Raw genomic sequence first — 22538 nt, 5'->3', positions numbered from 1 at the left:
TCTGAGTGGGTGTTAAGTTGCCCTGAAGGGCGGTATATAAATTGAATGTTGTTGTTGTTCTGTAGTTGCCACCCACCTCACCTCTGTGGGGCACTGAGAACAGGGTTTGTGGGGCAGATCTTATCTGACAGGCTGGATAATATGAGAAAAGTCTGTCATTCAATATGGGAGGAGGTGGAGTTTTAGGAAGTCCACTGCTGGCTTTCCTGTCTCCCCTCCCTCTGTGTGTGTGTGTGTGTGTGTGTTTGTGTGTGCGCGCGCGCCCCATGTGTGTCTTTTAGTCATACCATCAAGTCACAGCTGACTTATGGCTACCCCTACTGGTGTTTACAAGGCAAGAGACTAACAGAGGTGGTTTGCCATTGCCTGCCTCTTCATTGGAGGTCTCCCATCCAATTACTAACCAAGGTCAACCCTGCTTAGCTTCCATGATCAAGCTTGCCTGGGTTATCCAGGTCAGACCTCCTCACCCTCCTGCAGCTGTTGTGTAATCTTACTGCAATGTGTGTTATCTTGTGTGAGACATAAGAAAAAAGCAATACTTGCCCACTGAGGATCTCGCATGTAATGGGCCCATTCCGCTGAGAGGATCTCTTGCACAAATCCCTCGAAATTAATGGGTGCCACCAGGAGATATTTCCAAGAAACTGTGACCATTTGTTAACCATTTTAGTGTGGCTGTTGGCGGGCAAACTGGTGTTGCCATCTTCCTGTGGAGGAGGCCTAATTATTTTCCTGGCGGGTCAGAACTTGGCTTGTCCCCGTAACCTCGCCATCCTGTTCCACCATCTGTATCCACATACACTTAATCCGCTTTCAGGTCTATGAAAACTTCTTCAGAATGATGAGGCTCAGGCTAATTCGAAGAGCCCGTGAGGTAATTTTTGGTTTTGAGAACCACGTCTGGGCAAGCCCCAGTCTTTCTGACCACAGCGGCCTCTTTCCCTTTGTGACCTTGCCTGTGAGAATTAGAAACCAGCCGAAAGGAAGAAAGGGGCAGGTAGTAATCGGTGGCCGGGTTGTTCCCGAACATGCTGGAGGAAATGGGTCTTGGTAACCATCTCTCCCAGGCCCGGGGTCGTCCTGAGCCAGTTGCCCCTCGGCCTTGCTTTTTCTCGAGGTGTCTGGCGATGAGAGGAGACATTTCCGTGTGTGAACTGAAACGCCTTTGTATATGAGAGCAGCACTCTAATGAGCACATAAGAATGTGTCTTTTCCTTGGCAGGGGAACGGTTGGAGTTGGAAGTCTTGGCTCCTGCCTTCAATTAGCTGGAGAGTCCAGCTGCAAGAGGTTTAATTGGCAAAACAAGATCCCTGTTCTATTACGCAAGCCGGATATGAGGAGGAAAAGGGTCTGGCCAGTTAAATCAGCATTAAGAGCAAACAAAGGTAATTGTTAATATTACTCTGATGAGACAGACTTGTGCCCGTATCAGGATTATTTGAACCAAAAATGCTTCTTTTCCCTGTATTGTGTTTCAAGGCAAGGGAGGTACGTCTGCCGGGGGAATCCCTGTCCGAGAATTCATGACTTGTGCAAAAAGGTTGATTTTTTTAAAAGTTAGCTTCATTGATGAAGATTAAATTTTGAGCAGAGTGGATGTTAAAAACAGCCCCTCTTAATGGAGAAATGTGAACGAGTCCTTACTTGGGAGAACTCTCATGGGATGTTTCTGCCATGAAGATCAGACAAGCTGAGAGTCTGCAGTTTTTTTAATATGCTAAATAGTTGTCCAGACTGAAGATGGCTGCTTCTTGGTATCTCAAAATTCCTGTGCCTGTAGTGTGGGGAATACCTCTGTTGGCTGGACTTATTATCATTATAATTAAATAATAATAGTAAATAATAACTTTGCTTATATATTCCTCTTCTAGACAGATTAGTGCCTCGCTCAGAGCGGTAAATGGAGTGAGAGCCAAACTACAAGTGACGTCTTGCACAGGTTGGACACTAGTCAGCTTCCCTCAAGTTCTGATGGGAAATGTAGGCATCCTAGTGTTGCAGCTGTAATGGAGAGCCAAGCTGTAAAACCAGGGCGCCTACATTTCCCATCAAAACTTGAAGGAAGCTGACAAGTGTCCAACCTGTGTAAGACGTCACTTGTAGTTTGGCTCTCAGTGTATTATTATCCCCACAATACAACTGGGGAGCTGGGGCTGAGAGAAGTGGCTAACCCAAAGCTGAGCTCAATGCAGTAGTGGGATTTGAAACAGCGGAGTGCTGATTCATAACCCAACCATATTTTGTTCCAAAATATTGTACATTTCCTACTAGACACCCCAGCAGGAAATTAGGTGTGTCCAGGGCTTTTTTTTCTGGTAAAAGAGGTGGTGGAACTCAGTGAATTGCCAGCAGAGGGGGCAACTCTTGGCAGGAGGTAGCGCCCCTGGTACCACATGCTCCCAGGACTACACAATGACATCACTTTGAGTCAGCTAGAACAAGGGGGGAGTTTTTTAAAGTTTAAATCACCCTTGGCAAAAATGGTCACATGGCTGGTGGCCCTGCCCCCTGATCTCCAGACAGAGGGGAGTTTAGATTGCCCTCCGCACCACTGCTTGGTTTTACAGTTCTCAAAACTGTGTATTTGTGTCTGCAGAGATGTCACATGTCTCTTCTTCACAGCAAAAAGGTTATAAAATAAACATACGCAGTTGAGAAAAAGACCTCAATCCCATTGTTCCTTTGCAAATCTTTGTACACAGAACCAACCCCTCTTAAGTGCTAAGTTTCAAAAAATTCAATGAATAGAAGATTGTTGAGAGTGGACTAGATCTGCATGAGAAGCTAAGTGTGAGGAGTTTTTATGTAGAAAACCATGATTTAAATCTAGTCTTACTGACTAGTGATTTAAATCGATTTGATTTAAATCAAATAGGACCAAAAGGACTGTACAACTTCCAAAGATGTGGATTTGAGCTTCTAGACCTGCAGCCTTCTCACATGAGATTGAGGGGAATTTCATCTGTTTATGATAGGCCGTTCAAAAATCCCACCGAGGGGTAGGCCCAAACTCACTTTTTGCATCCTGTGTACCCTTAGATTAAGCAAGTGATGTCATTTTAAAAGAATTTTAAAAGAATTGTGCAGGTTATGATTAATAACCAATGCAGGTTATTAATCATCTCATTTTTAACCATTTAATTGGCTAAATCTGTTTAAAACTTAATGTGCCTTTGAGATACTGAAGGAAATCTACAACTCGTTTAAAATGTAATAAATGAGATATCATTCATTAGTTTATACTAAGTATGCTTTGACAGTTCCAGGATTGGAGTCCAGTGGCACCTTAAAGAACAGCAAGATTTTCAGGGTGTAAGTTTTTAAGAGTCCTAGCTCCCTTTTTCAGGCACCTGAAGAAATTAATTGTCCTCAATTCACAACCTCACTGGTTCAAACTTTGTCTTTACTATTTAAAATGGACTTTTGTTGATCAAACTATTTAAAAGTGAAGTTTGATCGGGGCACCCATGATACGAACAAAACAAATGCTGGCTGGGAAAAGCCAGAAAAAAAAACAGTCTTGGTTGTTGTGGGTTTTCCGGGCTGTATTGCCGTGGTCTTGGCATTGTAGTTCCTGACGTTTCGCCAGCAGCTGTGGCTGGCATCTTCAGAGGTGTAGCACCAAAAGATAGAGATCTCTCAGTGTCACTATCTCTATCTTTTGGTGCTACACCTCTGAAGATGCCAGCCACAGCTGCTGGCGAAACGTCAGGAACTACAATGCCAAGACCACGGCAATACAGCCCGGAAAACCCACAACAACCATCGTTCTCCGGCCGTGAAAGCCTTCGACAATACATCAAAAACAGTCTTCTTGCCACTTTTGGAGAAGTCTTGGACTGTGCAGCATTCAGATCTAGTTTACAGATGCAGCTATCAAGAAGCTACTATCTTGCTCTGTGCCCATTCAATATAACTTGCCTGGCACACAGATTCTTTAAGCTTTTCTTCAACAAGCACAAGCTTGTTGAGTGAATAGATTGTGTAAAAATGTAAATTCATTCGACAGGAACTAAGAGTGAGATATCAAGTATTTATGGATACACACCCATCTTCAAAATACGAGTATTTCCGCACCTGGTCAGATTGGAGCGGGAATGTGATTCAGGTGCCAGTGTTCTTGGTATTCCCTACGAAACCATCAAGGATACATACAGTCAAATGATGTTGGATAAATGCTTGGCTGAAAAATAGTTTAATGTGGGACACAGAAGAAAGGGAAATGTATACCTTTGTAATCCTGCATCCGTACTCATGTCTCAAGTCTGTCCAACCAGTTTTCTTTTTGGTAAGGTTCCTGTAAGCCAGAGTAGCCATTTTTTGAGTCCCTGAGCCAGTCCAGTGTAGTGATTAAGAGCGCAGGACTCTGATCTGGAGAACCAGGTTTGATTCCCCATGCCTCCACTTGTAGCCAGCTGGATGACCTTGGGTCAGTCATAGCTTCTAGGAGCTCTCTCTGCCCCAACCATCTCACAGGGTGTTTTGTTGTTGGGATAATAATAACATACTTTGTAAACCACTTTGAGTGGACGTTAAGTTGTCCTGAAGGGCGGTATATAAATCAAATATTATTATTATTATTATCTGTGGGCCCCTGCTAGGTGGGTAATCCATACACCTTCTTATTTCTTCAACTGGAATTTTTGTCTATGTAGTTTAAGAAAGCAACCACATGCTTTGTGTCTCTCATAAACTGTTCATTTGATGTGAACATGAGTTACTGATATTTAAACCTGGAAGATAATACAGTCTGACAATTACTAGTGAAACAAGCCCCCCCCCTGCATTTTATCTTTTAATACAAATCTGTTCACAAGAATGCATTTGATCTTCAGTCTCTCATGACAGGCTTGTCTTCTCTGTGCATTAGTTTACTCTGATGCTGCTTGCTGTATGCTTCCACTGGAAAAGAGTGGGGGGGGGTTAAAAAAAGTCCTGATGTCAGTAATTGATGAAACTTAATGGCATGATTTGAGATTCTGGTCTCGCTGTTGTTTGTGGCGATGTCAACTTGTAAACCAGCAATGCAATAACATGCATAGAAAAAGGAAGTTGAGGTTTTGGTGACGTGACTTCTGAGACGTGAGGTTAGAGTGGCTTCCCTCTTCTCTCCTGGTTGGAATTGCATTGTATGCTTTAATGTAAGCTTGCTGATATCCCTATAAACAGATATCGAGTGAGTATCACAGCTGTAGAAGAACCCTCTAGATCTGCCTAAATCCTGAAGAAGTGGGTGCTGACTCTCGAAAGCTTACACCCTGAACATTTAACTATGCTTAAAAATAAAAAGTAGGATATAGACTTAACACTAGGGGTGTGCACCCCCAAAAGATTGAGGTTTCACACTTACCCGAAGTGGGGAAAAAATCTGGAATTACCGGAACCCCGAAGCGGCAAGCCGCTTCGGGAAGATGGTATTTAGCTCACTTCTGTATGCTCCGTAAAGATTCGGAGCATACTGAAGTGAAGGGGAGCAAACCCCCCACCCACCCCACTTACCTGGCCAGCAGGGAGAGGGGAGGCTGATCAGCTGGGCAGCAGGGGTGCCACTGCAGCTGTGGTGATGGCAGTCCTCCCGAGGCCAGGACGACCCGGAGCTGGCTCCTCTGCTGCTGTGCCACTGCCTGCGGGGCCCACAGCAGCCAGCTGGGCAGAGGGGAAGGCTGGAGCCGCCTCCTCTGGCCCTTCCTGCCCCTCAAATGGCCACCGCGGCAGCCATTTGAGGGGCAGGAAGGGCCTCCTCCATCTTGTTCACTGCTGGCTAGAGGGAGGAGAGGAGAGTTTAAAGGGCAAAATGCTCCCTGCGCCGTTTGCAAACCACGCGGGGAGCATTTTACCCTTTAAACTCTCCCACATTCCAGCTGGCTAGAGGGAGGGGGGAGAGAGTTTAAAGGGTAAAACGCTCCCCGCGCTGTTTTCAAATAGCATGGGGAGTGTTTTTCCCTTTAACCCCCCCCCCCTTCCAGCAGGTACGGAAGGCCCTTTAAACTTCAACTAGCCCATGGGCCAGCTGAAGTTTAAAGGTCCCCAAAGTGACCTGAATCGGAAAACCCCGATTCTTTACAGATCCCAAATCTTGATCGGGTCCAATTAGGGCATTTTTCCTGAATTGGAAACCCGAAGCATACACCCCTATTTAACACATATTATAAAACATTGTACTGAAGTAGTTTCTCCCTTTGACACTACATTTATGAAAACAGGAGGGCTTTGTTCTGTTTTACTGCTGTGGTTTGTGAGAGGGAGAATCGAATGTTGTATATACATTTTAATTCAGCTAGCATTTGTGGGAGAAGATGGTAGGCATATAGTGCAGAAGAGAAACTAATACTCAGTCCCTGAAGGGACAAATTACTTTGGATAATAAATTAATTTTTTAATACTGCAGACCCATTTGAGTATGGAAAATATTTTATGGCCCCAGGCACTGGGTACAAGCCTGTGTGTGCATGCAACATGCATACACGTGAGAGAGGAGATTATTTCAGTACAGGTTATGGGGGGCAGGGGGAGCTGCCATTCCAACAGAATCCATCTGCTTGAATGGTTTGTTTCAACTTTAAGCATTTTTTTTAGGCTGAGGATCTGGGAAATGTGTTGTTTTTTTAAAGGTTCAGTAAGGAATTTATAAAGCCAGCCAATGGGTGTTTCTGGGCAGATGGCATCATTCTGCTTTTCTGCTGTCAATTCCACAGCACCTTCAGAAGGACACGGCGCTCTCCCCTCTTCTGCATGTGTTATCTCTGCTGAAATTCATCACTGTGCAAGTAACTGCTTGTGGCATGGGGTTTACTCTGCTTTGTCAGGTGTCTCGTCTTTCTTTCCAGTAACTTTTGCCAGTGCTCTCTTTTGCTTTCCAAAGAAGCAACCTGTGTTGCCAGCATTTGTTTCCTTAAGGGCCTGTCTTGTCATGGAGTGGTTATGTAGTCAGTGGTTAGTGTTGGATCAGGACCAGGGCAACTGGAGTTTAGAGCTCAACTCAGCAGTGGAACTCAGTGCAGGGGATCTTGGGCCAGTTATTTTCTGCCAGTACAGCCTACTTTGCTTGGTGGTTATAGGGATGAAATGGAGGAGGTGGAAATAATGTAAGCCACCCTGCGCTTTGCAAAGAAAGAGAGGGGACAAAAATGAGTCTTGCCTCTGACTGGCCTCTGTCCCCAGGCTTGCTGAATGGAAGTCGATTAAGCTACTGCATTTGGACATGGGTTAAATGGAGCTTGCGTGTATGTGTGTGTGTGTAAAGCACCATCGTCACAACTGACTTATTGAAACTTTAGAAAGGGGCTTTTAAGGCAAGTGAGAAGCCATTGCCTTCCTCTGCAGAGTTTTCGTTGGTGGTCTCCCATCCAAATATTGACCCAACTTAGCTTCCAAGATCAGGCTATGCCATGCTGGCTTCCCTCAAATGGAGCCTATTGCTATCGTTATTACAACTAGACATGGGCACGAACCGCATTACGAACCCAAAAAACCCCATGAACCGCCTAATCGTCTGTTTGCAATCCGGCAGTTCGTGAGGGTCCATGGCCAACGAACCAGCGTTCGTTGGAAGTCCTGGTTCATTGCGTTTGCCCGCGGTTCGTGAAGCCAGACAGTCAGGCACCATCAATCATTCCCTTGGAAACGGAGCTGGGGGAATGCCTGAACTCTGTCTGCACTCCTTCTGTCGCCCTGGAAACCCGAATCGAAGCCCAGCTTACTTTGATCGGCAGGTCTTCCTTCCAACCATGGATCTGCAAATTGGTTACAATTGGTTACATGGGAGAAGACACCTGGGGGGGAGGGAGGGGGGGAGGGAGTGTTCTGTAGCCATGGGCACTTCAATCTCATCCCTGCAAACCCTGGTAGGCAGTTCTGCTGGCCAACCCCTTGTACACTGGGCCAACGTCAACTGGTGGCTCTGCAAACACAGAGGCATGTATGAACCACTATGCAGTATGAACTGTAATATTTAATGCTTTTAAATGTTTTTAATGGTTGGGTGATGTTTGTATTTGTTATCCGCCCTGAGCCTGCGAAAGCGGGGAGGGCGGAATATAAATATAATAAATTAAATTAAATTAATTGTATCGAGTGGGAGTTTCCTGGGGGCCTCGGATTGGAGAGAGTATAACTCCAAGATCCCTATTGCAGTCTTGACCAAACTTGGGTGGTGGCTGGAGGAGAGCCTGCTAAACACTCCCGGTGAATATGGGCTCTCTAAGTGCAACGGGGGCAGTTCCGACACCCGTGAACCGGTTCGGTAACGGGAAATGTTCGTTACGGTTCATTTGTTTGGGTTCGTCGGTGGCACAAAACCACGAACCACAGGTTCTTTAATTTTTTTTGGTTCATGCCCATGTCTAATTACAACTGCTGCTACTGCTACTAGTCCCACTTTCTGGGATTCAAGGTGGATTACAGGTATGATAAACTTTAGGTCAAGTCACTGCATGATTCTCTCTGCTTTTCTTAGGGTGCTTCTAGGATTTCTTTGTGTTCCTCTACAGAGGACTTCATAGGTGTGAGAGGCTATTCGGCACCGCTGCTCTGGGTAGCTGGCTAGATTCAGGACACCATTGTAAAAAAAAAGTTGAGTCATGTACCCTCCTGGTCAAACTTTTCAGAAGCAAACACAGACTTCCTAGAGCTGTAGCTATGGAGATAACCGCCTTCAAGTGTGTACACAAGATAAGTAAATGACAAGGAGGCTGATAAATTAAACCCAATAAATTAAACCCAAGATTTATGTGATGAGGAGGGGAAGATCTAGTCTTTTTTACTGGGGGGAAAGGATAGAGCCAAGAAGTTGCAGGAACTGAGCGTTGAAGCAGCTCTTATTTATGAACGTTGCCACACGCTTCGCCGTTTCTCTTTCCAACAAGATTATTAAATCGGTTCAGGAAGCGAGGGAGCGAGATGCCATATTTGGCTTTCAGGAAAATGTCTGACAGCATCTCTCGAAACACTGAACTCCACGTCAGTTTATGTTGCCTGAGCAACAAACTCACACCAGGTTGAACTGCTGCTTCGAGGACAGTACGGGGGTGGGTGAAGAGGGAGAAAATGCTCAAGGGAAGGATCTTGACATTGAAGAGGGAATGACTGGATGGTCCAGAAATATTAGTTCTGTGCCGAGGTGCATTTTAATCTCTCCAGCTTTTATGAGCAGGGATGTGATGCTGTTTATGTATTGTATTGTGTTTATTAGGCTTCTATTCTGCTCTCCCCGACAAGCAGTCTCAGGGCAGATTACATCATTTAAAACACAATAGTATAATTCATACAATTTCCATAATCATTTAAAAACATGATAAAACGGTTGAGAGGACTGGGTTTGTTGGAGGGTAGGAGATCCACATTTCTGTAGTTGTGAGTTGCCTTGGAGCGAGTTCTAGGAACGCAGCAAGAAGCTTATAGATGCAGAGGAGTTAGCCGTGTTAGTCTGTAGTAGCAAAATCAAAAAGAGTCCAGTAGCACCTTTAAGACTAACCAACTTAGGCAATGATCCCAAACGAGCAAGAAGATGGTTAATCAGGTTAAGCAGTTACGGTAATGTGCTATTAAGTTGGAGGTCTGCTGTGCTCTGTGACTTTAGGCAAGCACCTGTCTCTCAGTGCCCCCGTTCCCCCAGTATACAATATGAGGATAATGCCTGTTGGCCTGACAGGACAGTTCCAAATTAACACAAAATATGACCTCCAGCGCAAAGTTGGAAGAACTGTTCTTTCTTTTTACAGTGCCATTCTTGAAGACTACAAGCAACGTTGCTGGCTGGTCTTCTGCGGAGAAGCCAGTCATGTTATCGCTGACAAACAGGGTTGCATTTTCGCAGGTGCCTTTGATCTATTTTCTTCCTTTCAGAAAGGAGGTATAGGCGTGATGCTTTCTGATCAAGGTGTGAAAATGCCCTTCCTTTCCCCCTCTGTAGACTTTGCTCAGTTACTTACTTTTGAGCAGTATTGCTTGAGGATTTGATTTAGGAGGAAAGAAATGAGATCTGGCAACTTTTTTTCTTAAAAAAAAAGTCTCCTCCGTTTTCCAAATGGGGTGCATGGAATGTCTCTTACGTTCACTGCTTGCAACTTTGGCTGAAACGTGTTTTCTCTCCTGACTAGCCAAGCCTGTTTCTGATACGAGTACCAGTTACCTTCTCTTCAGCTTAAGTTTCAGTCAGATACCTCAAGCATGACGGGACCACTGAAGCATGGAGCCCCCCCCCCTGTGGTGCAATGCAAAAGAGGGGAAGAAAAAGTGTAGGGTCCAGCTTACCACCAAAGTTCTCAAAAAAGTCCTGCTTTGAAAGCCCCACAAATGTTAATATGACCCAATCTGTCACCCGAGAAGTCAACTCAGGCCAACGTAGGGTCGTGTCTTGAAGGTGCTCAGTAAAGACTTGTTATCATGATCATTCTTTATACCCAAACATGTAATCAGGAGCCTGCCCCAGAGAGTCCCTGCAATGTCCATCGAAATGAGACCTGTCGGGAACATGAGGGTGGAGACAGGAGTGGACGGGTGGCGTGCAAATTAACTGTTACTGAGGCTTTTCTATGGGCACCAAGGAAAAGGAGAACTCTGGGGTGGGGTATCAAAACAGGAGGCTCGGCCACTGTCCTTAACATGCTTTCCCATTTTCAGAGCCTTGGCCATTAAGCAGCCATTGTCATACCCTCGGTAGGACAAATAATTGGGGGAAGGTTATTAAGGTTGCGACTTGAAAGATGGTTCTATTCTGTTCCATTCCCGGAAGGTAGCCGCTGTCTGCTACAAGAACTGCATATGCACTCCTTTCTAATGCATCAGTCCTCTTCAGAGATAATCCTGGACCCACTTAGCAAGCCTCCACTGGTTGCTTTCTAAAACTAAAGACAAATTTGGACCTCTGTGCAGAAAAACACAGGGGTTCTGGAGTGTATTTATTTCAGTGTGTGTGGGTGCTAACAACATTTCTTCTAAAGTCTGTGTTCTGCAAAAACAGAGAAATAGCTCAGCAGTCTTGATCAAGATTTCTCATGTTTGTATCCAGGAGAATTTATTAAAAGCTTGCTTGCTATTTAACACCAAGCTGCTTTTGTGATGAATCACTGAGAGAGCGTGATTATGATTCGAAAGGTATGTGTGATAGTTCTTTTGAGATTGTAAGGATTCATGCCTGAAGGTGAGAGCATTGTAGCAGTTGTTTCTTGAGGCACAGGTTTCTAAAGTTTCAGGTGGGTAGCTGTGTTGGTCTGTAATAGAAGATCAGGATTTGGGTTTGGTAGCACCTTGGAGACCAACTAGATTTCCAGGACATGAGCTTTCGAGAGTCAGAGCTCCCTTCATCAGACACATGGAGTGGGAAAAGGTAGGAGTCCTTAAAATCCAGGTAGAGGGTGGGAGGGATTGCAAATTAGATTTTCAGGAACATGTATTATAGCTTAGCTAGCTTCCTGACAATCTAATTTGCTATACCCCTCCCACCCTCTACCTGGATTTTAAAGACTCATACCCTTTCGCCCTCCATGTGTGGGATGAAGGGAACTTTGACTCTCAAAAGCTCGCATCCTGGAAATCTAGTTCATCTCTAGGTTTCTAAAGGCAGTTTTAATCAGAGAAGCTGCTCTTAAATGGGATGCTCCTGAATTTTTGGGCTTATTCTACATAGAATATCCCAACAGTTATAAAAGATGCCTTATTTTGGAGCATTGTTCATTTGAGAAAACTCAATTTTATGAACTATAATAATAAAAATGTTTCTGTAATTGTATAGGAACAGATTATAACTGTCCGGTGACGAACACCTTGAGCGCCCCAGACTTGCCACAGACCCCCTGTCTAGGGACCGACGGTACTTCAGCCACAGAGAGCCCGGGGGAGGCAACTCAGCCCCAGACAGCAGGGAGTGGAGGGGAAATGGAGCCAACCTGGGCGGCCAGCCGGGCGCACACGGCCAAACCGAGCCCCGAAGGGCAAGAAGCACACATGTACGCCTGGGATGCTGATACCCACCCAGTCAGGCTAGAAGCCCTTGTACCCGCCTCCGGTGGGGCCAGCAGGCCCGACGTCCACCCTAGGGGACCGGCCAGAACCCAGGAGGCCAGCTTCTCACGAACAGAGATGGAGGCGGCTGAGCCGCATTACCTGGAAAGGCCCTGCTAGCCCCATCCTGCTAGAAAGGATAGGAGAACGGGGAGGAACTGAAATGAGAGGAGGAACACCTCCGAGCCTCCACAGCTGGATGGCATCTAGCCCCACCCTGCAAGAAAGGATAGGAGAGTAGGGGGGTGGGACTGGAATAGGAGAAGGAACACCCGAGAGCATGCCCAGCTGGAGGGCATCACGAGCAAATCCGCCCAGGGCTGGGAGGCTGCCCAGGGACAGGAGGGAGTCTGGGAGGAAGGGAGGGGGAAGCTGGAGGGAGCCCTACAAAGGCAGGCTCAGTAGCGAGGTCGGGGTGGGTTGTGTAGGAGAGGCTGGAGAGAGAGAGTGGAGGAGTAGGAGAAGGAGTAGGAGTTCACTTGGCAAAGGACTGTGCAAGAGTGGAGGGAAGAGCAGAGGCTACCCAGGGACAGGTCCGTAGGTGGCTGAGAGGGTGCGAGCAGCCCTGGCGCCAGGGTTTCTGGCGCCGGAGGCCAGCCTCGCATGCGCGCCCCGCACTGCGTGATGATGTCATCATGCAGTGCCACCAGCGGGTGGCTGGGGAGGAGCGAGGAGGCCGCACGCACGCTGCCTCAGCTGCCTGTTGTCCTTGGCCCATGGCTGCTGAGCCTGCCTGGGGGCGGGCAGCGGCAGTGGCGTGGGGCTGGCCGGTTGCGGTGCGCAGTTGGCTGGTGGTGGCACGGGACGCGCACCTCCGCCCCCGGCACCCCCTCCGGCCCTGCAGCGCCCGCAGCCCCCACCTCACCGCCTCAACAGTGGCGCCGGCCCTGGGTGCGAGAGCGATGTATACCCCCCTCCTTCCATTATCCAGGAGACAATCCCAAGCTTGCTCGTGTCCAGGGCTCCTCCCGCAGAGACTCGTGCCCAGAGCTCTGCCGCTGCCATTGCGGAACCTGACAATCACTCTGTGTTGGGATAGCCGGACAAAAAATTCTTCCTTCCTCAATTTCAAACTGGAGAGGAGCAGGAAAAAAGTCTGGCAGTTCAATCCCTTAATAGTTTTGTGTTGCATCTGTGTACTCATGCTAATAGAGCTGCCTAGTAGGCCGCTTTGTCAAGATACAGCGGGAAGAGAAAATGGAAGAATACCGAAGGGAAGTATAAAGCTCTTGTACAATAGAGCAAAGTCAGAAATAGAATCGGGTCTCCTGACTCATAATGGTAGGTCAGAATGAATGGTCCAGCCAGCCAGGCATCCTGTCTTTGATGGCAGCCAGTTATGCAAAGTTCAAAGGAAACACATAAAAGGGCCTGAAGCAGTAGAATGTAAGAACTGCCCGGCTGCATCAGAGTAACGGTCCATCTAGCCCAGCATCCTGTTTTCTATAAGGGTCAGCCGGATACCTCCTGAAACTTGCAGACTTCTTAGTGGTGGCAGTGCTGCTGCAGCTACTCTGCCTTGAGAGGCTCACAAAGCCGCCTCCTTTACTGAGTTTTAACCATTCCGCTGAAATCGTCTTAATTTCCCCAAGCAATTCAGTTCAGCTTTCATTTCTGATCTTGCGTGTGGAGTCTTAACAGTAGCTAGTGTGTGTATGTGTGTTTGTTAAATTGTTAAATTTGTGAAGGATAGCTCTAATGGCTCTTTAGAAAGCCATCTAAGCTTCCGACCCATTGCTGCATTTTTGTGGCGGTGAATTCCATACCTTAATGTATGTTTACCAGAATCCTTCCCTCCTGGTGATGCATGCCTACCTTCCACGATGAACTCGAATTTTGGGCTGTTATAGCAGCCCAGAACATTGTCTGAACAGATGTTACTTTTAACTTTTAACCACCTCCTCCTTCTACTTTTACTTCTTTTACTTTTTCTTCTCCTACTTCTTCTCCTACTTCTTCTCCTCCTTCTCCTCCTTCTTCTCCTCCTTCTCCTCCTCCTTCTTCTCCTTCTTCTCCTTCTTCTCCTTCTTCTTCTACTACCACTACTACTACTACTACTACTACTACTACTACTACTACTACTATCATCTTACTGGAGTTCCTTCTGGTTTGCAGGACCCCAGATAGTAACCCTTGGCTGACCCTCTTGCATGGATTCGGCCACCTGCATGGTGTGTGTGTGTGTGGGGGGGGTGATATTGTGTATATGTGTGTATTTTGTGCTTATGCAGCTCAGAACTTAGATGAAGCAATCTGAGCAGTTTGTCTTTTGCTTTTAAGCTTATTTGTCTCTCCGTACCTGTTTAACTTATTAACTAATTGCTGTAGTAACTTCGGCATGTTAATCTCGCTTCTTTAAAGAACCTTAAACATCCCATACCTAGGCAGCTGGTTAGTTTGTCCACTTAAGACTTTGAACTCATTTTTTTCCCCTGGGATTGAACCATGAACATTGAGTCAAATGGCTGTCTTCTTTTTCCATTAAACGCAGCTTGTCTTGGAGTTTATGAGCTTCCCTGTCTGGCTTGGGCCAGCAGCTGACTAATCACTGTGTGATTTGGAGAGGGCAGCTTCTTTTCATTTTGTTCCACGGTTGTCCTTTAGTTCTACAAACTCTGCCTCCTTGAGGAGGAGAAAACAACTGAAAAGTGAAAACAGGTTTTTCACCACTGCCAGTAGATGCAAAGGAGTGCTAACTAGCTTCTTTCTAGGAAAAGTGCCCGAGCTCTCTGGGCTCCAGTGGAGATACTCCTGTTGTTTGTCCTTTGTTGTTTTTTCTGAATTCTGGAGAATCCAGACGATGTTTCCAGCCAATAATTGAAATGGTGTTTCTGATCTCCTTGTTTTAAGATGGGAATATGTGCCTCTGACAGACCGTTTAGGTTCGTTTTAAAATCTATTCATTCCCAAAGGCTGTGTGGCTAATAGTTATGTGTTACATATAAAATAAAGATTCAGTGAATTCATCCTACTATATAAAAGGCAAACCATGTTGCTCACAACTCACTTTTTGTCCTCGTGCAGTTGCGCTCCGTCCTGTGCGAGGATAGAAAGCGAGTCGGCCCACTGTGGGGCGCAGGAATACTCCAGGGCCCGTCCCATCGCCCCGGCAGCGTTCCTTTGCTCCGCAGCGGGTTGATTTCAGTCCCAAATGGGTCAAAATCAGCCTGCTGCAGAAAGCAGGAGCCCATTTTTAGAGCCTGTTTTTTTTTCTTTCATAGGCTTGGTTACGAGGTGAAGAATAACCATGATAACATTCATATGCAGAAGCAGTGTGCTCCTGGAGAGCACACAAACAACAGATTATCTTCAGAGTGTCCTGCTTGTGAACTTCATAACCAGCATCACTCTGGGCCACCATTAAGTAACAAAGTGCAGGACTAGATGTCTCTACCTGATCATGCTTTTTAGTAGGATCAGTAATATGCCCATCAGCATTGGCTGCTGCCGAATACTGTTCCAACTGTGGTGGTATTAAACTGGTTCTGAAAGACGTTCGGACTTTGGTATTTATCCAGGAATAAAATCTAGGGTTCTGTGTCTCATGAATCTTGGTGTATGGAGGGTAATATTAAGAGGGTGCATTTGGTCATTCGGAAAGTATACATAAAAAGTTCTTCACGGCTTTGGTCCGGCATACCTACGGGACCGCCTCCCTCCCTATGTTCCTCCACGGCAGCTTCGCTCATCTGAACAGGGTCTCCTGCAGGTGCCAGGCTGCACACAGGTAAAGTCAGCAGCAGCCCATACAGGGGCTTTCTCTGTGGTGGCCCCTACCCTGTGGAATGACCTGCCTGAGGAAGTCAGAAGAGCCCCCACTCTCCTGGCTTTCCGTAAACGATGCAAAACCAAACTATTCAAAAAAAAGGCTTTTTACTCAAATGCGAGGGCTGTATTGTAGGGATGGGGTCTCAGGTGCTTCACTAACAAGTTGGGGATCATAGACTTCATCACTATTTTTGCCTTATATATTATCTGCAGCTTTAAATATGTACTCCTGTGTACAACCATAAGAACATAAGCAAAGCCATGTTGGATCAGGCCAGTGGCCCATCCAGTCCAACATTCTGTCACACACAGTGGCTAGAAATCCAGTGCCATCTAAAGGACTGTCAGTGAGGCCAGGACACCAGAAGCCCTCCCACTGCCTTCCTTCCAGCACCAAGACAACAGAGCACCACCTCCCCACAAAGAGAATACCATCTATCTCCTGTGGCTAATAGCCACTGATGGACCTCTGCTCCATATATTTGTCCAGTCCCCTCTTGAAGCTGGCAATGCTTGTAGCTGCCACCACCTCCTGTGGCAACGAATTCCATGTGTTTATCACCCTTTGTGTAAAGTAGTATTTTCTTCTATCTGTTCTAACCCGACTGCTCAATAATTTCATAGAGTGCCCACGAGTTCTTGTATTGTGAGAAAGGGAGAAAAACACATCTTTCTCGACCTTCTCTAACCCGTGCATTATCTTGTAAACCTCTATCATGTCTCCCCTCAGTCGTCTTTTCTCCAGGCTAAAGAGCCCCAAGCGCCTCAATCTTTCCTCATAGGGAAAGTGTTCCAACCCTTTAATCATTTTAGTTGCCCTTCTCTGTACTTTTTCCAGTGCTATGATATCTTTTTTAAGGTGTGGCGACCAGAACTGTACACAGTACTCCAAATGAGGCCTCACCATCGATTTATACAGAGGCATTATGATACCGGCTGATTTGTTTTCAATCCCTTTCCTAATAACCCCTAGCATAGCATTAGCTTTTTTTATGGCAGTCGCACACTGTGCTGACGTTTTTAGTGAGTTATCTATCATGACTCCAAGATCTCTCTCTTGGTCAGTCTCCGCCAGTTCAGACCCCATCAACTTGTATTTATATTTTGGATTTTTGGTTCCAATGTGCATTACTTTGCACTTGGCTACATTGAACCTCATTTGCCACATGGATGCCCACTCTTCTAGCCTCGACAGATCCCTTTGGAGTGCCTCACAATCCTCTCTGGCTTTCACCACCCTGAACAATTTCGTGTCATCTGCAAATTTAGCCACTTCACTGCTTAATCCCAATTCCAAATCATTAATAAACAAGTTAAAAAGCATTGGACCCAATACCGACCCCTGTGGCACCCCACTGCTCACCACCCTCCACTGTGAGAAGTGCCCGTTTATGCTCACTCTCTGTTTCCTATTAATTAGCCAGTTTTCGATCCACAAGAGGACTTGGCCCTTTATCCCATAGCTACTGAGCTTACTTAGGAGCCTTTGATGAGGAACTTTGTCAAAAGCTTTCTGGAAGTCAAGATAAACAATATCTATCGGGTCTCCCTTGTCCACTTGTTTGTTCACTCCCTCAAAGAACTCTAACAGATTGGTGAGACAAGATCTTCCCTTACAGAACCCATGCTGAGTTTTCCTCATCAGCTTTTGGTCATCAATGTGCCCACTAATTTTATTTTTGATAATAGTTTCCACCAACTTACCCGGTATTGACGTCAGGCTGACTGGCCTGTAATTTCCCGGATCTCCCCTGGAACCTTTTTTAAAGATGGGGACAACATTAGCTACCTTCCAGTCCTCAGGAACAGATGCAGAGTTTAATGACAGATTACATATTTTTGTGAGGAGATCTACAAGTTCACACTTGAGTTCTTTCAGAACTCTTGGATGTATGCCATCTGGGCCCGGTGATTTATCAGTTTTTAAATTATCTAGCAGTCGCATAACCTCCTCTCTCGTCACCTCAATGTGACTCAGGTCTTTCAAAACCCCTCCCAAAGTCAGTGCTTCCGGAGTGGGCATGCACTTCTTATCTTCCACAGTGAAGACAGAAGCAAAGAACGCATTCAGCTTCTCGGCCATTTCCCTATCACCCTTTAGTAATCCTTTTACGCCTTGGTCATCCAAGGGCCCCACGGCCTCCCTAGCTGGTTTCCTACTTCTAATATATTTAAAGAATTGTTTATTGTTTTTCTTTATGTTCTTTGCAATATGCTCCTCATATTCCCTTTTTGCCTGTCTGATCACAGACTTGCACTTTTTTTGCCACAGCTTATGCTCCTTTTTATCAACCTCACTCCGACTAGTTTTCCACTGCCTAAAAGAATCCTTTTTACCTTTTACAGCTTCTATTACATTGCTTGTTAACCATCCTGGCCTTTTCCTAAACCTATTTGTGCCTTTCCTAACCAGCGGTATATATTTAATTTGAGCTTCCAGGATTGTAGTTTTAAATAGTCTCCAAGATTCCCCAAGTGTTTTGACCTTTTTTACTTTCCCTTTCAGTTTCTTCTTCACGTACCCCCTCATCTCAGAAAAGTTACCCCTTTTGAAGTTAAACATGGCTGTGTTGGTCTTATTTGGCAATTTCCTATTTATACATATGTTGTACTCAATAACATTATGGTCACTGTTCCCAAGTGGTGCAATCACATTTACATCTCTCACCAGGTCTTCAGCATTACTGAGGACCAAATCCAGGATCACCTCTCCCCTAGTAGGTTCTGTAACCATCTGTTCCATAGCACAGTCATTGAGACAGTCTAGAAACTCACTTTCTCTCCCCCGATTCGAACACCCATTGGCCCAGTCAATGTGTGGGTAGTTAAAATCACCCATTACAACACAGTTTTTTTGTTTAGCAGCCATCTTTAATCCTGTCATCATTTTATAATCCTCCTCTATTTTCTGATCTGGAGGGCGATAACAAACTCCCACAGTTAAGTTTCCATTTGGGCCCGTAATTTCAACCCATAGCATTTCCAGAAGCGAATCTAATTCAGTTACCTTCTCAATCTTACTGGAATGTATACCTTCTCTGACATATAGAGCCACCCCACCACCAACCCTTCCCTCCCTATCCTTCCGATATAATTTATATCCAGGAATCACCGTGTCCCACTGATTTTCCTCATCCCACCAAGTTTCTGATATGCCCACAATGTCTATGGATTCGCCCAACACTAAACATTCCAGCTCCCCAATTTTACCTCGGACACTTCTAGCATTTGTATATAAACACCTGTAACTTCCCCGGCACACTTTGCCTCGAGACGTAGTTAGGTCATCTGCACTGTTTGTCTCCATCTCAGTTGACAACTCTAATCTATCTCCCTGTAGAAGTGTTATACCTAGCCCTTCATCTCTCTGAGATGAACCATCCTGAACCAGAGACACTTTATCTCTTGTCGGCTTTCCCCTAGCATTTAGTTTAAAAACTGCTCTGCCACCTTTTTGATTTTAAGTGCCAGCAGCCGGGTTCCTTCTCGGGACAAGTGGAGACCGTCTCTCTTGTACAGCTCCCGCTTGTCCCAAAAAGAATCCCAGTGCCTAACAAACTTGAACCCTTCCTCCCTACACCATCGTCTCATCCACGCATTGAGACTCCTGATCTGCGTTTGTCTCTCTGGCCCTGCGCGTGGAACAGGTAGCACTTCTGAGAAGGCTACCTTGGAGGTCCTGGCCTTGAGTCTCCTGCCTAACAGCCTAAATTTTTGTTCCAAGACCTCACGACTGCATTTCCCAACCAGCGCTCCATGTTGTCTAATGTTAGTCCTAGAATTATGTTTTGCTCCAGTATTTTTCCACTCTGTCTTGGATCCTTGCTAATGCTATATCTTTTAAACTTGTACCTTATGGTATTGTATTGAAATGTACTTAATACTGATTGTATCAACCTCATACTGTGTAATCCGCCTTGAGTCTCAGTGAGAAAGGCGGACCATAAATGACGTAAATAAATAAAATAAATATACGATGAACATTAAAGGTGCATCTTCTAGGAGTGGCTGGGCCTCAGCTTTTTAGCCCCTTGCAACGTCAAAGTCAGCCACTCCCCCCTCCTCTTAAATTTAGCTTCTCTCTTGATCTTGGCAGTACCTTGAATGTCGCTCCAAAGAAAACAGGGCAGCAGCACAGTTACTGGATCAGTGACGCAACTTCCAAGGATTTACAGACCTCATATAGGTATTGAAAACGTCTCTAATGCCGGCTATAATAGTGTGCATAACAAGCTTTCCTCTGTGTCTGTCATCCCCCCCCCCTTACACACAATTAGGCCAGCTCATCCTTTTGGAGTCCCCTGGCAACAAGACGATGTGCAACGGTCTGGGTGTAGAGGATATTGCTGATGGCAGACCGAATTGATGATGAGCAGGCAGTTCCTAGCATCCCGAGCTTTAAATGCCCGTTTAGATCTCGGCACAGCAGACCGTCGGCTTTAACCCTTTGGCCGTCGCAGTGTGTCCGAGGTGATCGTGACAAGCCAGTGGCATCAAGCTGGCAAGATGTTGGCAGAAGAGGAGGTTGCTGTCTCTTCTCTGAGGCTCCAAAAGTGCCATCTCTAAAACATCCTTTGCTAGCTTTTCCTCCTAATCTGCCCGCCGCATCCCATTTCAAGTCCTCCTTCCCGTGTTATAAACTGTTGAGCAGAAGTTGCTTGGTCTGGAAATATAACTTACACTGGGAAGGATAATGCAGCGAACCGGGACGTTAAAAGGCTGGGTAGCTTAAGAGAGGTGCGTTTGTACGCTGTGCTAAAAAAGAGGACATCCAAATCCTGTGCTAAAAACCTGACATCTGCTGCCCTGTATAAATGATGAAATGTGAGTGCCTTTGCATAATCATCTCCCCCTGCACCCCTTTTAAATCTTATTTATTCCGGTTTTGTGTCTTCACGGTATCACAACATGCATATAACATGAAAATAATTTGCAACCATGTTAATGAAGTTAACATATACAGCAACTTTGTACTCATAACTTCTTCAGCACCCTCCCCAAAAGGAGTAAAATGAACTCTCTTACCAGGATGCTACCAAATGTAACGAAGAAGGCTGAGGAGTTTAGGACCAGGCACTGGAAGAAGGGGCCTTGCAAAGTCTTCCCTTTGTATTCTGGGAATCGCTCCTTCTGCCTGTATTGACTACTTTGATTCTCTTCCTCAGTTTCCCCTTAGAGTGGATAGGAGTGCATAAATCTGCTGGAGACATGCTTTAAATAATATCTTGACTAAAAATAATGCAGTGTTTCATTTTATCTTTGCAACCAATAACTTGAAAATCTCTCCCCCCTCCCCCGCCTTACAACCAAGGGACATGATTTTGATGATTGGGTTACTCTGGTATTCCTCAAGAGGCCAGAAGCTGATTCTGTCTCCACCTCACAGGAAGTGCCTGACCAATCTCTCAGTTTCACTGCCTGCCTTGCTTGTGAGTGTACAGAAGGAGAGAGCTCTGACTAATATTTTTTCCCATCAGATCTTTTATTATTTATTATATATCAAAATGGGTAGCTGTGTTTGTCTGTAGCAGTAGAAAAGAGCAAGAGTCCAGTAGCACCTATAAGACTTAAAAAAAAATTGTGGTAGGGTATGAGCTTTCGTGAGCCCCTCCTCGCTTCTTCAGATATCTGAAGAAGTGAGCTGTGGCTCACAAAAACTCATACCCTACCACAAATTTCGTTAATCTTATAGGTGGTACTGGACTCTTGCTCTTTTTTATTATATATGTTATTTATAGTCTGCCTTTCTCACTGTGCATTACACAGTGTGAGTCAATACAGTCGATTTCAAAGACATGGGGATAGCAACACCTCTTATTCTTTTCAGGCCTACCTTTCTTCCCCCCCCCAAGGTTACAGTTTTAAATGGCATTTAAACAGAGAGAGCATGCTGTGTAGCTCAGCCAGAGTAGGCTCTACTCTAGCTTTCTCCTGAGCAACTGAAGTAGATGGTTGTTGTGGGTTTTCCAGGCTGTATTGCCTGGAAAACCCAGTATTGGCTGGGTCTGTTGGAATGTTTCCTCCCCGTAGAGGTATTCGATGTATTGTCGAAGGCTTTCACGGCCGGAGAACGATGGTTGTTGTGGTTGCTGTATTGCCCGGAAAACCCACAACAACCATCGTTCTCCGGCTGTGAAAGCCTTCGACAATACAACTGAAGTAGCTTTCTAAGCCCTGTTATTTTATGTGAGGTACCATGTAAAGAGGATAAAGAAGCAATAACGTTTATTCCCCATCAGGGATCGGGGAAATAAGGATGGTCCATGAAGAGGCTTAATTTATTTGCAGGTAATGGACAGCTTTTGCTGGGCTCTTTAAATTAGAACGTTTCAGTTACCGTTTCCTGAGGGCACAGAGCAGTTAACCACCCAAGGTTTTTATTCTTAAGGAGAATATTGGCCTTCCCGCTGCTTCTCACACTGTGAAGGTGAGCGCCTCCCCCCAAACTACAGACCTTTAGCCAGTTTCTCCCAAGCGCTGGGCCCTGAGAGAGCTACAGTCCTTCCACGAAGTGTTCCATGTGCTAGCCTGCTTTTTCACAAAAGACAGACTGTGAGGGCCAAACTACAAGGGACAGCGGCCACGGGTCCATTCCATGGCCTCCAACACCCTTTTAGAAGCAGTTGCGGTTCTGTAAAAAAAAATGCCACAGGGTCCCTGTTGGGATTGTATGCATGGTGGCCCCAGGAGCTTTTGTCTGCGCTTTTTCAGCAGCCAAAACAGACCCCTCCCATTGTTGTTTCAGCTCCTGAAAAGGTGGGGGGGG

The 22538-nt window shown here is 45.8% G+C and overlaps 1 protein-coding gene across 3 annotated transcripts in view; it reads left to right on the top strand.

Annotated features, from left to right (window-relative positions):
• PTPRA (protein tyrosine phosphatase receptor type A) overlaps positions 1-22538 on the top strand; it is a 199335-nt gene that overhangs the window by 68897 nt on the left and 107900 nt on the right. The window contains exon 2 of one of the 3 annotated variants that reach the window (XM_054990371.1): positions 1226-1389. The exons of the other annotated variants lie outside the window; for them this stretch is intronic. The gene's annotated coding sequence lies outside the window, so the exon portion shown is untranslated. The remainder of the gene's footprint in view (positions 1-1225; positions 1390-22538) is intronic. 3 annotated transcript variants of the gene reach the window in all.

This window comes from Eublepharis macularius, chromosome 10 (assembly GCF_028583425.1).
Source record: "Eublepharis macularius isolate TG4126 chromosome 10, MPM_Emac_v1.0, whole genome shotgun sequence".
Classification (NCBI taxonomy): Eukaryota; Metazoa; Chordata; class Lepidosauria; order Squamata; family Eublepharidae; genus Eublepharis; species Eublepharis macularius.
The sequence above is the reverse complement of the archived record's forward strand: the minus strand, read 5'-3'. Positions and strand labels throughout refer to the sequence as shown.